The 12,863-nt window shown below is 34.7% G+C and overlaps 1 long non-coding RNA gene across 2 annotated transcripts in view; it reads right to left on the bottom strand.

The window, feature by feature from the left end:
• The window catches only part of LOC138696510 (uncharacterized), a 31,526-nt gene extending 24,218 nt beyond the window's left edge, over positions 1–7,308 (bottom strand). The window contains exons 1-3 of one of the 2 annotated variants that reach the window (XR_011331400.1): positions 7,141–7,308; positions 6,728–6,854; positions 4,183–4,338 (exon numbers count right to left, since the gene is read on the bottom strand). This is a non-coding gene — a long non-coding RNA (uncharacterized lncRNA). Of the gene's footprint in view, positions 1–4,182; positions 4,339–6,727; positions 6,855–6,979; positions 7,105–7,140 lie in introns of those variants that run through there. The other variant, XR_011331401.1, reaches the window with a different exon arrangement.
• Positions 7,309–12,863: the final 5,555 nt, after the last annotated feature.

The raw sequence follows: 12,863 nt of genomic DNA, 5'->3' as shown, positions 1-12,863 counted from the left end.
TATCATATACATATATTTATGTCAACATATCCTTGCGTCAACTGTTACTCTGATGGCACTCGTGACGAAATAGAAACAAGGCTTCCAAAGCATAGAATGGAATCTCTGAACGTGGTATAATTTAGTTTCAAATGTTAAGAATACATTCCCCAAGTTTCATGAATATATTCAACCTACAAAATAATTTGTAAAAAAAGTCAGCAGTTAAAACGTTAATAGCAGGTCTTAGTTGAAAAAAAAAATGTTATGTTTAGAAACAAAGTACTCTATTAAAACACAGCTGGAACTATAGTTAAGAAAAAAAATAATAAATGCAGATAATATTTTTAGTACGCCAATCAAAACAAAAATAATGAGTATTCAATTGCAGTAAGTAGAAAATAAATTTAGTTGTAAAGGAAAGAACAAAATGGAACAACATCAGCATAAATACTATCGGAACTGTAAAACCTGTTTAATGAAATATTCAAATAGTGAAATATTTTATTATTTGGAAACTAACATTATCGAAACTACTAAGTAACAGGCCTATACACAAAGTGGAAGTGAAATAACCTTGCAGATTGAAAGGAATAATAGGGTACACGTAAATGAATAGAAAATCTATATTACATCTTGTGATTAAATGCATGGTGCAATTAGAAAATTAAGTTTGAAGTTTCAGCAGTCCGGCAACACAGTCGCTAACACACTCTTCGCGTGATACAGATGTAAGAGGTCAACGAACTCGGCGTGTCTCGGTAGGTGAGCTGTTCTCTGCCAAGACATTGCCACTTGCTCACATCGCGCAATGGCTTGAATTTCGAAGTTTTTTAAAAATTAAATTTACACGAAAACCGTGCACACTATTGAAATATGCGAGAGGGATAAATTATTCTTTATTAGATTTTCTACTCGCAACAGTTATCGAATAAGAGATTGTTAAAAATTTTGGAAAAAACTTTTTTTTTCTGGAACAAAAAAAAAAAAAACTATGAACTTGCCACCAATATGATATTATGTTGTTGTTGTTTTCTAATGCCAGGCATTTGACAATAAAGTCATTTGACCTCTTACACTCCAATATTTTTCAAAGATATTATCATGGTCAGCCACTGAAGCACAGATTTTGAAGTGTTCCGAATCCATTTCTTGGTTTGAGTTGCACAATGGGCAGTTAGGGGACAGTTTTTTGTTACATACAGCATGAGCTATTTGCTCTGGAAATCTGCAAGGCTATTTCATTTTCACCCTGTATAGTTCAATGCTTGCCACACATATTCACGTAACTATTTCCCAAAAATGTTAAAAATTCAGGGTAAGTATAACTCTTGCCTGAAAACAAGTTTACTGTAACATGTAATTTCTCATATTCAATCACTCTCGTTTTACCTAAATGCTATAAAAAAAATGGTACACTAATTTGTGTGTGCGTATATTTCTTTTTTTTTTTTCAGTGTCCACAGCAGTCAAAGTTTTTTCATGCTCAACTTGAAACTACGTAAGCTACATCTAAAATGATATCAACTTTTCAATATAAAAGAACCTGTAACATTACAGATGAAAATATGCACAACAATAATTAACCATGATTACAATTTCTGCTGAATTTCCCTGCTGAATGGAATTCTACAGAAGTACGAACATATGCGAATGGTTTGTTTAGGTTAGTTTTACTTTTCCATGCCAGTTAAAGTTTTGTTAGCTTACTTTTCGATTAAGCTTGGTTTACTCACACAAGTTTCAGTTTACTTATATGCAATTTCATTTGTTCAGTTACATTTTAGTTATTTGAAGTTAGTTTTGATTTCCTTAGCTTAGTTTCAATTTCTTTAGGTTAGGTTTGCTTTGCCTGCGTTATGTTTAGTTTTATTATGCGGCTCTACATGCTTCAGGTTAGTTTCAGTTTCATTCTGCAGCTTTACTAATGTCCGCTTCAAATAATGCCCTTCCTTTACCTCTTATCATTCACCAATCACAACTTTAAATTTTATATCCCTTTCCCATGTTATAACATCATTTGTCACACAGGCTATACTGTTATTGCAAGTTATCTTGAACCTTCTGAGCGGGGACAGAGGGGCAGAGGGAAGGAAGCGCGTAACGCGGGTGGAGCCAACTGAGTTGTTTGCGCATGCTCCGCAGCATAATCTCTTGTCAAGAAACATAGGACTATTTCCTTCACTGCGTACCAGTAGTGTTACCATGGAGCAGCAACCACATGGTAGTAATTGTAGTGAAATCACACCACCGTGGAGAAAAAGTAACGCTGTTATCCGTAGCCGAGAAAGAGAAATTATCGCAAATATAATAAAATTAAGCGTTGCGAGGAGGAAAAATTAAACAAATAGTTGCTGGAACCTCTTGCTAAGGAACATGAGAGAGCGGCTAAATACTCTAGCAAAAGTATTAGTTCCGTGAAAAGAATTTAAAATAATATTGAATTACAACCGAATGAACCTCACACTACTCCGGGAAAGAATAGGTATGTAATGTTTAGAAATTATTGCTATAATAGTTTTGTACAATAGTGTGTGTATTGAGAGCGACATAATGAATTACTGTTGCAAGTTATTATTTTCTTATAGTTCTACTAAACATATTATTTCATTCCAGAATTAGACTTGTGTAAAGTTGAAGTGGACGACTTCGATCAACATGTTATTCGGGATACGATCGAAGAATTCTATCTTGTTCAGAAAGTAGTACCTACGATTAAGAAGATAATTCCGAATGGATGATGCCATTGACGAAATAATTAATTTTGGAACAAGCGATGATGGCAGCAATGATAGGGATATGGATTGTGTATAATTGTAAATTAATGTAAATTCAAATAATAAGCCTGTAAAATATTGTTATAAGAATATGTACTTATTAGCTGAAGGTGTAAGTTATGCAGGCCTATATAATGTATAGAAGTAGCTGTAGTAACTCCTCCATTGCCGGTCCTCAGCCCGGATGAGAGAGGAGTGTACATACGATTATATTTAAATACTTACTCATTACAGGTTAATAAAAGCTTGCTACGAAACTATGTTCTCCTCTCAAAATCGGAGGATCGAGAGAAGATGATGTCTGTAATGAACCAAGTTCTTTTACAGTAGAGAACCGTAAGGTAAAAGAACCAACGTTTTCTGAAAAGAGTCACGTTACCCGAGGGAGGGGCATCCTTGCCGGGTCGTTACGTTGATGAGTACACGCCGTACCGAGCAGTTCCAAAGACAGACTTAGGGGATGTAAGGTTCAAGATAAGTTGCAATGACAGTAGGTTTGTTCCAGCACGGTTCAGAATCGATTCTGAACTGCCTGCTCATGCGCAGTAGCTCAATGTGCGTTCCAACAAGACTAGAACTGATTCCGAATTGATACTGAACTCTCAGTTCCCTATTCCAATGTGCTTTAGAACTCGTTCGGAATGAGTGAAATTGGTTCTTGATTAAGAGCAGGAACTGGGAATTCTGAATTGCTGACGCATGCGCAGATGGTTGTATCTGAAGTTCTGATTAAAACGCTCGAAACTAGGCAGGTTAAAATAAAAAAAAAGTTCATCATGAGTGATTTGGAAGGTGATAGTGTTATATTTTACGCAGAATTAAGTTTGGAAGATGAATGTAATTTTAATATGAGAAGAAACTCAGACAGCCGTGGAAGAAGAGGTCAAGAAAAGTTCCAATAGCGTAAAATTCCAAACAAGTGCTGACACTGTACACACTGACACAGGCATCGAAAGATGTTCAGTATTAGTTCGGAACACGTTCTGAATTGCTTGCTGGAACAAGCCTTATATTTAATCTATATTCCTTCAAATGACTTCGTAGCTTATTGGTCTAAATATAAGACTATTGATCTGCAATAATGCTACCACTACAGTTTCCAATCTTAACTAAATTATAGTTTCATAACATTATAAGTGTATTACTAAACATTAATGTGACAGTTGACAGAAGTGCAAAGTGAAAAAGATTATGACAGAAAAAAAGAGAGGTGGAGGGAAAAGAAAGAGACAAAGATGGTCCGTATATACAGTATATTAACAAATATTTTCTTTTTTTTTCTCATTACCCATAACCACTTTATTCATGCTGTCCAACTGATGCAACAAAACATCCCAGTTATTATTTGGATTTTAGACTTTTATCTAAACAGAAATACATTATTTACTTTAGTCTACAAATAATAATAATGTAAGAGATTACTTACTAAAAGTACATGTGAGGCACATATCATTGCTATCACAAATGTCAATGTAATGTTCAGCCCTCTGGAAGAATTGTTATCAAATACAAAGGCACTTATCATTGTAATTATAACAATAAATACTGTGACGAAACCAACAACTACGTTGACAACTCGAGCCTGCAAAAAGTAAATAAAAATTACATGTGTGTGGTATCAAAAAAAAAAAAAAAAAGGGAGGCATAAATACACAATGCGGGCGCGCTTCCGAACAGGAGCAGCAGCATTTTCCCTAAGGTTAGAGCCCAGTTTAAGTGTGTATGTATTAATCGAAAAAAATGTCATATAAACATGCGTCCTATTCTCAATATTTTCTAGCCACTAATTTTCCATTAATACACACACACACCTAAACTGGACTCTAACCTTAGAGGAAATACCGCTGCCCCTGTTCGGAAGCGCGCCCGTTCTTTTTTATACAGAGGGGGACACTTTCACTTATGAGATTTCAACCAGTCTTCGAATTGACTAAAATACATACATAAAGGAGAGCCTAAAGGTTTGCACTGTAGCCTGAGGCTTATTGTGCTGACCTTCTTAGGTAGAGATGATTATTTTAGGTTCGCAGGAATGCATTCCTGTAAATATCGTGATTCACTGTTTGGTGTCATTATCGATTCAGCTACACAACACCCAGGTCTGATATGCCCCCCCCCCCACCCTCCTGAGAGTTCTGCAGCCTCCTCAAATCTATGCCAATTGTCTGAGAGTCATGGTACTACATCCTGCTGCATCCTACATTGACCTGAAGACTGCGTTCCTGTAGGTATTGTGAATTACTATTTGGCGCCATCTATCAATCCAGTTACACATCAACAGGCCCAAAAGGAATCTGCTACAAAAAAAAAAAAACCTGTCTCCTGGGACTTCTGCAGCTTCCTCAAATAGATGACATTAGGAAGAGTACAGGGGAAAAAGGAGGGATGTCCACTTTCAGGCAAAATTCAGATTTCCATTCCCTTATATACTTCATATGAAATGAATTCATTCTACACTTAGAACAGGGGAAGAAAGTTCTTAGTCGCAGAATAACTGCTGGTTAAATTCTCAGTATTATATTCGGAATGATAGAGTTTCACATTTTAAAATTGGTTTCCTGAGAATTGTTTAAAAGTGGACATCCCCCCTTTTTCCCCTGTACTCTTTTGTATGCAAGTCACTTTCCTACATTCTGCTACATCCTCAGGTCGACCTGAAACTATTGAAAGATGGTAGATGAAGTTGAAATTAATGAAGCAGCAATGAGTCCAGGATAGTGATGGGTGCTATCAAATACAAACTATTGAATTATTCACTATTCACTGACTACCGTTTCATTTGATAGTTTTGTAAAGTATTCAAATGATTCATTTATTTGTCAATACACTATCTAGAGAAAAGAATTCAAATGCTGTTTGCTCGTTGCATTCATGACTACTAAGATTAAAATTTAATTCGTGTATATGTATATGTATGTATGTATGTATGTATGTATGTATGTATGTATGTATGTATGTATGTATGTATGTGTGTGTATATATATATATATATATATATATATATATATATATAAAGCTTAAAATACACGAGTTTTTAATCAAATTCTTACCTGAGCTATACTTAAACTATCCATCCTTAGATCCAAAGTCACACAAACTTATACAGAACTATATTGTGGCTGTTGCTTGAACAATTTCTGATCTTTCTCCAGGAGAAATAATGTTTTAAATGGAAAGGGGTAATATTGTCAATGACATAAATAATGTGAATGATGGGTCAGGAGGACGGTGTGGAAGGGCAATGGCTTAGAACGTGGTGGACAGTGTGCCATAACGAAACATATGGGTAAGTTTGTAGGTATGTAAATTTTCTGGAGAAGTGTTCATGACCCCCAAACAAAATAAACTGTACGTCACTCCTTGGGACACTAGTGACCCAATGATAGTGAAGGGTAATGGACTGATTATTCCGGTTCACTATGATTACAGAAATACCGTACAAATTTTTATCGTTTCAAAGCAACGTGAAATGTTACCATTTTTTTTAAATGCTGTTTGACAGTTTCGCTATTGTTCATTATTTACCACTGTATTAAAATACAAGACCAAATACGGTAATCTGCTAGGAGACGTCGTTGCATATAGACCACTTTTACACTAAACCTAACCTTAGTGTATACAACGTATACTAAAACAGTAACCTAACGTAACCTGTCACAGATTAAGGAAAAGGTTAGGTTAGGTTAGGTTAGTTTAGGGTTTTAGTATATCTTGCAAAAACAAATTTTAGGTTTAGTGTAAAAGTGGTCTATATGCAACGACGTCTCCTAGTAAATTACCCCAAATACAATTTAAAAGTAACATATTACACAAAAAGAAAAATATGTACCGGTAACTACATAATAAGTAAATAACCAATATCAGTACACAGAATTTGTCATGGAACATAACCTATAACATGTTAGAAAAGGTTGCGAAATTCGATCCTAAAAGTAACTACAAATGAGCTGAAATTTAAATAAATATCTTACTGTAGAACTCCGTTCTCCAGCTCCAAATAGTGGAACATCAGGCGAGTCAACAGCTTCGTACGTCGACATTCTTGATTTAATAAATAAATTTCACAATTCCTGAAGCCAATAACCAAGGATGCTGGAACTGAAATTTCATATAGGGAAAAAAATTCTAAATATTTCAAATTACACTGACAATTTACATTTCTGCTACTCAACAAAATTAAAATTCAGAAAGCTCTGAACTACTGAACTGTAATTATCACTTACAATATTACATGTCAACTGATGTGAAATATCAGTATTAGCCGTTTTCATTAACATGATTACGTCGATATGTAAACAAAATAGCCTAAACAATAAAAAAAAACTTAGAATGAAATATTTTTCAGTGAAGTGAAACATAACCTGGATATGACAACTAATCTCACCTCATTTAATTAACTACATGACGAAATTATCGCTTACTTTACCAACAAATGCTCAGTTTAGGATGCAGAAATAAACTATGACAACAACTCTTAAACGACGTAACAGCAAAGTCAGAATCACATGTTACAAACATATGTCAGTCACCTACATCCTCCCACATCATCTAATTCTCTACGCTCTTTGCTTAGTTATTATATAGAGAGAAATTTTTTAATTTGTTGGAATCAAGAGGGAAATTCTTAGCTACAATTTATGCCATATGGCGGCTTTGAATATGGCGCGTTTATTCAAATTTCAAAGTTATGAACACCAAAAGAACACATTAAAAAACTTTCCCATAATTTTCTTTACTTTAGCCCTTGCTCTTCCTACTGAACTCTTCAATCTTGGCCCTCTTTCTTTCGAATCCGTAACAGAATATCAGCACACACATTCATCATCAATTTTGCAAATTCCTTGTTAAGGTATTTCAGCAGTCAAACATCATTAGATCATTAATTCATTACCTATTCAGAATCTTTCAATACGATGCCTACATTACCATTTATGTAGAATACCAATAGAAGTCTCTATCTGAGCTTTATTCTCGGAATTCATGTTCATTTAAATATATACTGTAAGGCTTTTAGAGTCGGAAAACATAATAAAGTGTTATGAACACCACATTACCGTATTGTGTAGGCTACTATAGGCTACTGTACCTATGTTCGAATTGAATGGTGGAAGTCGGAAAATATTTCCCCTTCTGGATTTTTTCTCAACTTCTTCATTTTTTATTTCCAACTGGGGAAAGAAAATTCCCCTCTCTGAATATATATTTTAATCTTTATTAGTAGGTAGGCTATCACACCAGTCCAGTGGCGATTTCACTTAAGGAGCAATGGAGCAGTGCACCACCTCTTCAAATAACGCATGTTTTTAAATGCATATCAATGAGCTGCAGTACACTATGTGGGCGACATAATTCTTTATTATAATACTATGTAAAAATAACACTGCACGTGTACTGTTCTTGTTGACGCCTGGGACTTACGTTTCCCACTCGACACTTGCGGCACACTGTTCCATTCGAGCATGCGCAGTAGTACTGTTTCACTGGCAGGCTTTGGAGCATGGTAGGGAGGCAGTACACAGTGTGCGTAGGAGGAGTTAGGAGCACTTTCAGATGTGTTCTCAAACTCGTTCCATCACAAATGTTACAATGAATAGTGTGCAAAATCTTTTTAATGTGTAATTTTCTATAAGACCTTTACACGAAAAGATCAAAATAAAGAAGATGGGTAGACCTACACATGAATTAAAATTATAAGTGACGAAGAACAGTAATAGAGAAGTGACAAGAAAATTCAACATTCGGACTTACGAAAAATGCAATGTGCGGCTGCAATGTAAAAGACGCTGTATTTTGTTTTCCTTGCCTATTGTTCGACGGCGAACATTTATTGACAAAAATAAGAACGTGTTATGAATTTTATTTATTTTTCTGTTTGAATTTAGGACTGTCTGTAGTAACTAAATAATTTTGATTATCGTTCTGCAGGTATGGTTCGTTTGAAGCACATGAACGAAAGAATTAAAAAAACACCATTCTTTAGCTGCACACGTCAACAATAATGTTAAATTAGCAGTGTTGGGTCAAACAAACATACAGACACAATTGGATTCAATTGGATTGTTGCACTTCACAATGATAAAGTTACCAAGAACAGATATGTGCGTGCGGTTTTGTTGAGCTTTTGAGTTGGCTTTAAGAGGTCACGAAGACGAAAACTCATCTTTAAACGCTAGTATTTTTCTTGGCCTCTTCAATTTCAGTTATAAATTAGACGCACTCTTAAGGAACATTTGGAAAGAGGAACAATGTTTAAGAACACATCAAACACCATACAGAACGAAGTCCTTCAAGCCATTTTGATGTATGGCATGATGAGATTTCAAAGAAATAAAGAAAGCTGCTGACTTTTTAGCAGTTAAGGCTGATGAGACGACACACGCATCGAATGCTTGTGAACGTGTGAACTGTGTTATAAAACGCAAAATAGCGAAAACAATATTATTTACGGTGTGCTGCAATATAAATTGAACACTTTACTTTGCTATTACTGGACCTAGCCTACATAGGAAACTGATTAACTGCAATTTCTTGACTAACAAAATTATGTTAATAGTTATGTAGTAGTTAGTACCTATAATAATAATAATAATAATAATAATAATAATAATAATAATAATAATAATAATAATAATAATAATAATAATAATAATAATATCAGAATCATAATAAATATTTGTGCACCACCAGGATTATTTATCACCACACGCCACTGCACCAGTCTGAATAGCGATATTTTTCCTGAATCATTCATCAACCATTGTCATACTTCTGGGAAGAATGTATTGTACTCACTTTAGAAAAGAAGTGTTTTCTTAAATTAAATCATGGAAATGCATGCATGAAAACTCTGAAATGACTTTAATTTGAAACAATGCTTTCACCTTATAGAGACCCCCATGTAAAATTTGTCGGCCACTTCTAGCCCATGTTTGAAATCGCTGAATAATCTCTGCAGCTGAAAGCATCATTAAATAAAATACAACACCTGGACCAAACACGATTCAGGTCACTTCATAGTACAAGTTAAGTCTCTGATTGAGGTTCTGGCTGATATAATTATTATACATCTATTATCAGGCAGTAGGCTATATCAGACAATATGTGTCAGAGGAAGAACAATTTGTATGCATCTGGAGTCTGACTAGTGTAATATGTAATTAGTCAGCGATGTATACAAGTACAATGGAGGAGAAAGGAACTAGCCACCCTACCCCATTATCTCCTGGCCTAGTTGTCTCATAAGTGATCCATTGTTGGTATCACTTGTGAGGTTCAGACCTGTCTTCTGACAGTTGACTAAACAACAACAATAGTACCAGAACAGTGGCGGCTCCTGGTCAAAATTTTGAGAGATGCACTTGACAAAAGTTTTGACATTTTAAGGTAATCTAATTATTAAAAATATCCATTTTGTTGGTTAGATTTATCAATACAGTACACCTATAACCCATGGAAAAATGGTGCTCAAGCTTACAATACACATACTTGTAAGAGTAAATTAGTACAGTAAGCCTAACAATTTTCTTCCCACAAGATGCTAGATTAATGCTTGCATCATATAAAAGTACTGTATTAATATCATCCAAAAATGTTGCGTCAAATTAGCTGCAACCTCATTAGTATGTATTTTTCATACAAACACAAATACACGTTCATGACAAAACATAATACCGGTATCATACATAAATATATACTCCTGCACTGCAGCCTGAGGCTTATTGTACTTAACCACTCTTCTTCTGAGAATGATATTTGTCGCCGAATGGTCACGCTTTTGTTTGAATACAGCATGCTGCACAGTGAACTTAATCTGGGATATGGTAATGATAATGATGATGATATGTGAATAAATGATGGAGAAATGAATCCGAAGTCCAACGCCGAAAGTTATCCAGCAATTTTGCTTCAGTTGGTTGAGAAAAATCCTCGAGAAAAACCCAACCAGAATTTGAACCCAGGCCCACTCATTTCACAGTCAGATATGCTAACCATTATTCCACAGCAGTGGACATATTTGCTCTTACTTAACTGTTCTACAAAATATAGGTTAGGCCTATTTGGTAAATTAATTTGTCTGTCTTTTAATTTAATTAAACTACATTGCTTTAAGTGACTGTACTGAGTTATCCAGCTTTCATTAGTTTATGCACTTAAAGAAAAACTACCTACTAAAAGCATTTTAAGTTAATTCAGAGAAATAATTAAAATCACAATTAGCCCATAATTTTAACAACTACTATATATATATATATTTTTTTTTTATTATTATTTTATTGGGTTATTTTACGACGCTGTATCAACATCTAGGTTATTTAGTGTCTGAATATGAAGATGATAATGCCGGTGAAATGAGTCCGGGGTCCAGCACCGAAAGTTACCCAGCATTTGCCCGGATTGGGTTGAGGAAAAACCCCGGAAAAAACCTCAACCAGGTAACCTGCCCCGACCGGGATTTGAACCCGGGCCACCTGGTTTCACGGCCAGACACACTGACCGTTACTCCACAGGTGTGGGCTCTATTATATTTAAAGATTGTAGGCTACTGATATATTTGATTTTACAGAAATGAAAGGTTGGATTGTAATATAATGTTGTAGTAGGGAACATATTTGCTTGGCAAGTTAGTCTGCTGGTTCATTGCCTTGAATTCCACAGTGACCTGGAATTCATTATGAACTGAAGCACCGAAACAGCTGTAAGCCGCACATACTTACACAATTAACACGAGTAAGAAACTATTTTCTTATTAAGATTATGGAGCTGTTTAATAATGTAGCAACATTAGTAATACTTTAGATGTTTTTGTTCAGTCATTACTGATTACTGCATTGATTGGATTGGATTGGATTGGATTGGATTGGAATCAGTAAAAATAACAGCTCTGGAAAATGTTTTCACCCTTTGAACTAAGTTGTTAAGAACAGTGTAGGGCCTAGATGGCTTCATTTCCCCCTCAACGTTTGTGGTACTCTTCTCAACTGGTTTATATATATATATATATAAAAAAAAAAAAGTTACACACGACTCCTCCTCCCATACCATCGTGACTGTTCAGCAAAGAACCATCAATATAAATACGAAGCTAGCTTTCAGAAGGATATTTAGGTCTACTATTATCGGGTAGGTAATTGTTTGTAGTGCTAGTTGTTTCGTTTCAACTGAATTAATGTCTCCTTTCTTAAATTCTTCCATAAAGGTGATTTCAAAGTTAGTATTGAAAATTCTAACGGATTCCTTTTTATTTTAAGCATTTCGATGATTGGGAAAGTTGAGGGGGCTTTGAAGTTTTTGTGCTTTTTGAATGAAGCCTTCCTGTGTAATTAATTTATGTGGTCAAGCACTGTATTTTCTCGAATAGTTTGTGTTTGGTAGTCTGATTATTTTATTTTTTTTTTATACGAACGTTTACTGCCTGGGCTAGAATAGGACACCTTGTTACAGAATCTTATCTGCATCGCTTTAAATTATTAGAGTCACCACTATGTAAAAAATGTTTAACAGAAGGAGAAACTATAGAACACATCCTACTTCTATGTAATAACACCAACCATAAACTGCAGGAATGAGTGAAAAACCACTCATTACACGAAATTCTTACCAATCCACATCTCTGGAAAAATTTCATATTTGATTTACAATGGACATAGTGTAATCAACTTATAGCTGGACACACGTATTAAGAAGTGAGAAATAAAGAACAAAAATTGTTGCTATGGAAATGAAAGTACCTACTTTTTCCTCTCATATTTTATGTAGGTCTAACAATGATAAGATTAGCAAAACTGGATACTTTAAATAACAAAGGTGCTAAGTGCCAAAATAATGAAACAGATAGATACATTAGAAAAATTGTTTATTAGGTAAAGTTTTGACAGTACACATGAGAAAATTTAACTAAAGGTAGTGATGTTTCCTTGGATCAGTATGTTGGTAATGATTACTTGTAACAAGATAGTAACACACATCATCATGAGATAACACTTTTCTTACGAAGTATCTTATTGAGTTCACATTCACACCATTTTCTGACATAATTTTAAACAACTTGCAGAGGCCGTAAAACTTTTTAAGATACAATAAAATTTGGTACCTATATAGCACCAGTCT

Source organism: Periplaneta americana, chromosome 3, assembly GCF_040183065.1.
Source record: "Periplaneta americana isolate PAMFEO1 chromosome 3, P.americana_PAMFEO1_priV1, whole genome shotgun sequence".
Classification (NCBI taxonomy): domain Eukaryota; kingdom Metazoa; phylum Arthropoda; class Insecta; order Blattodea; family Blattidae; genus Periplaneta; species Periplaneta americana.
This window is presented reverse-complemented; position numbering and strand designations above follow the sequence as displayed.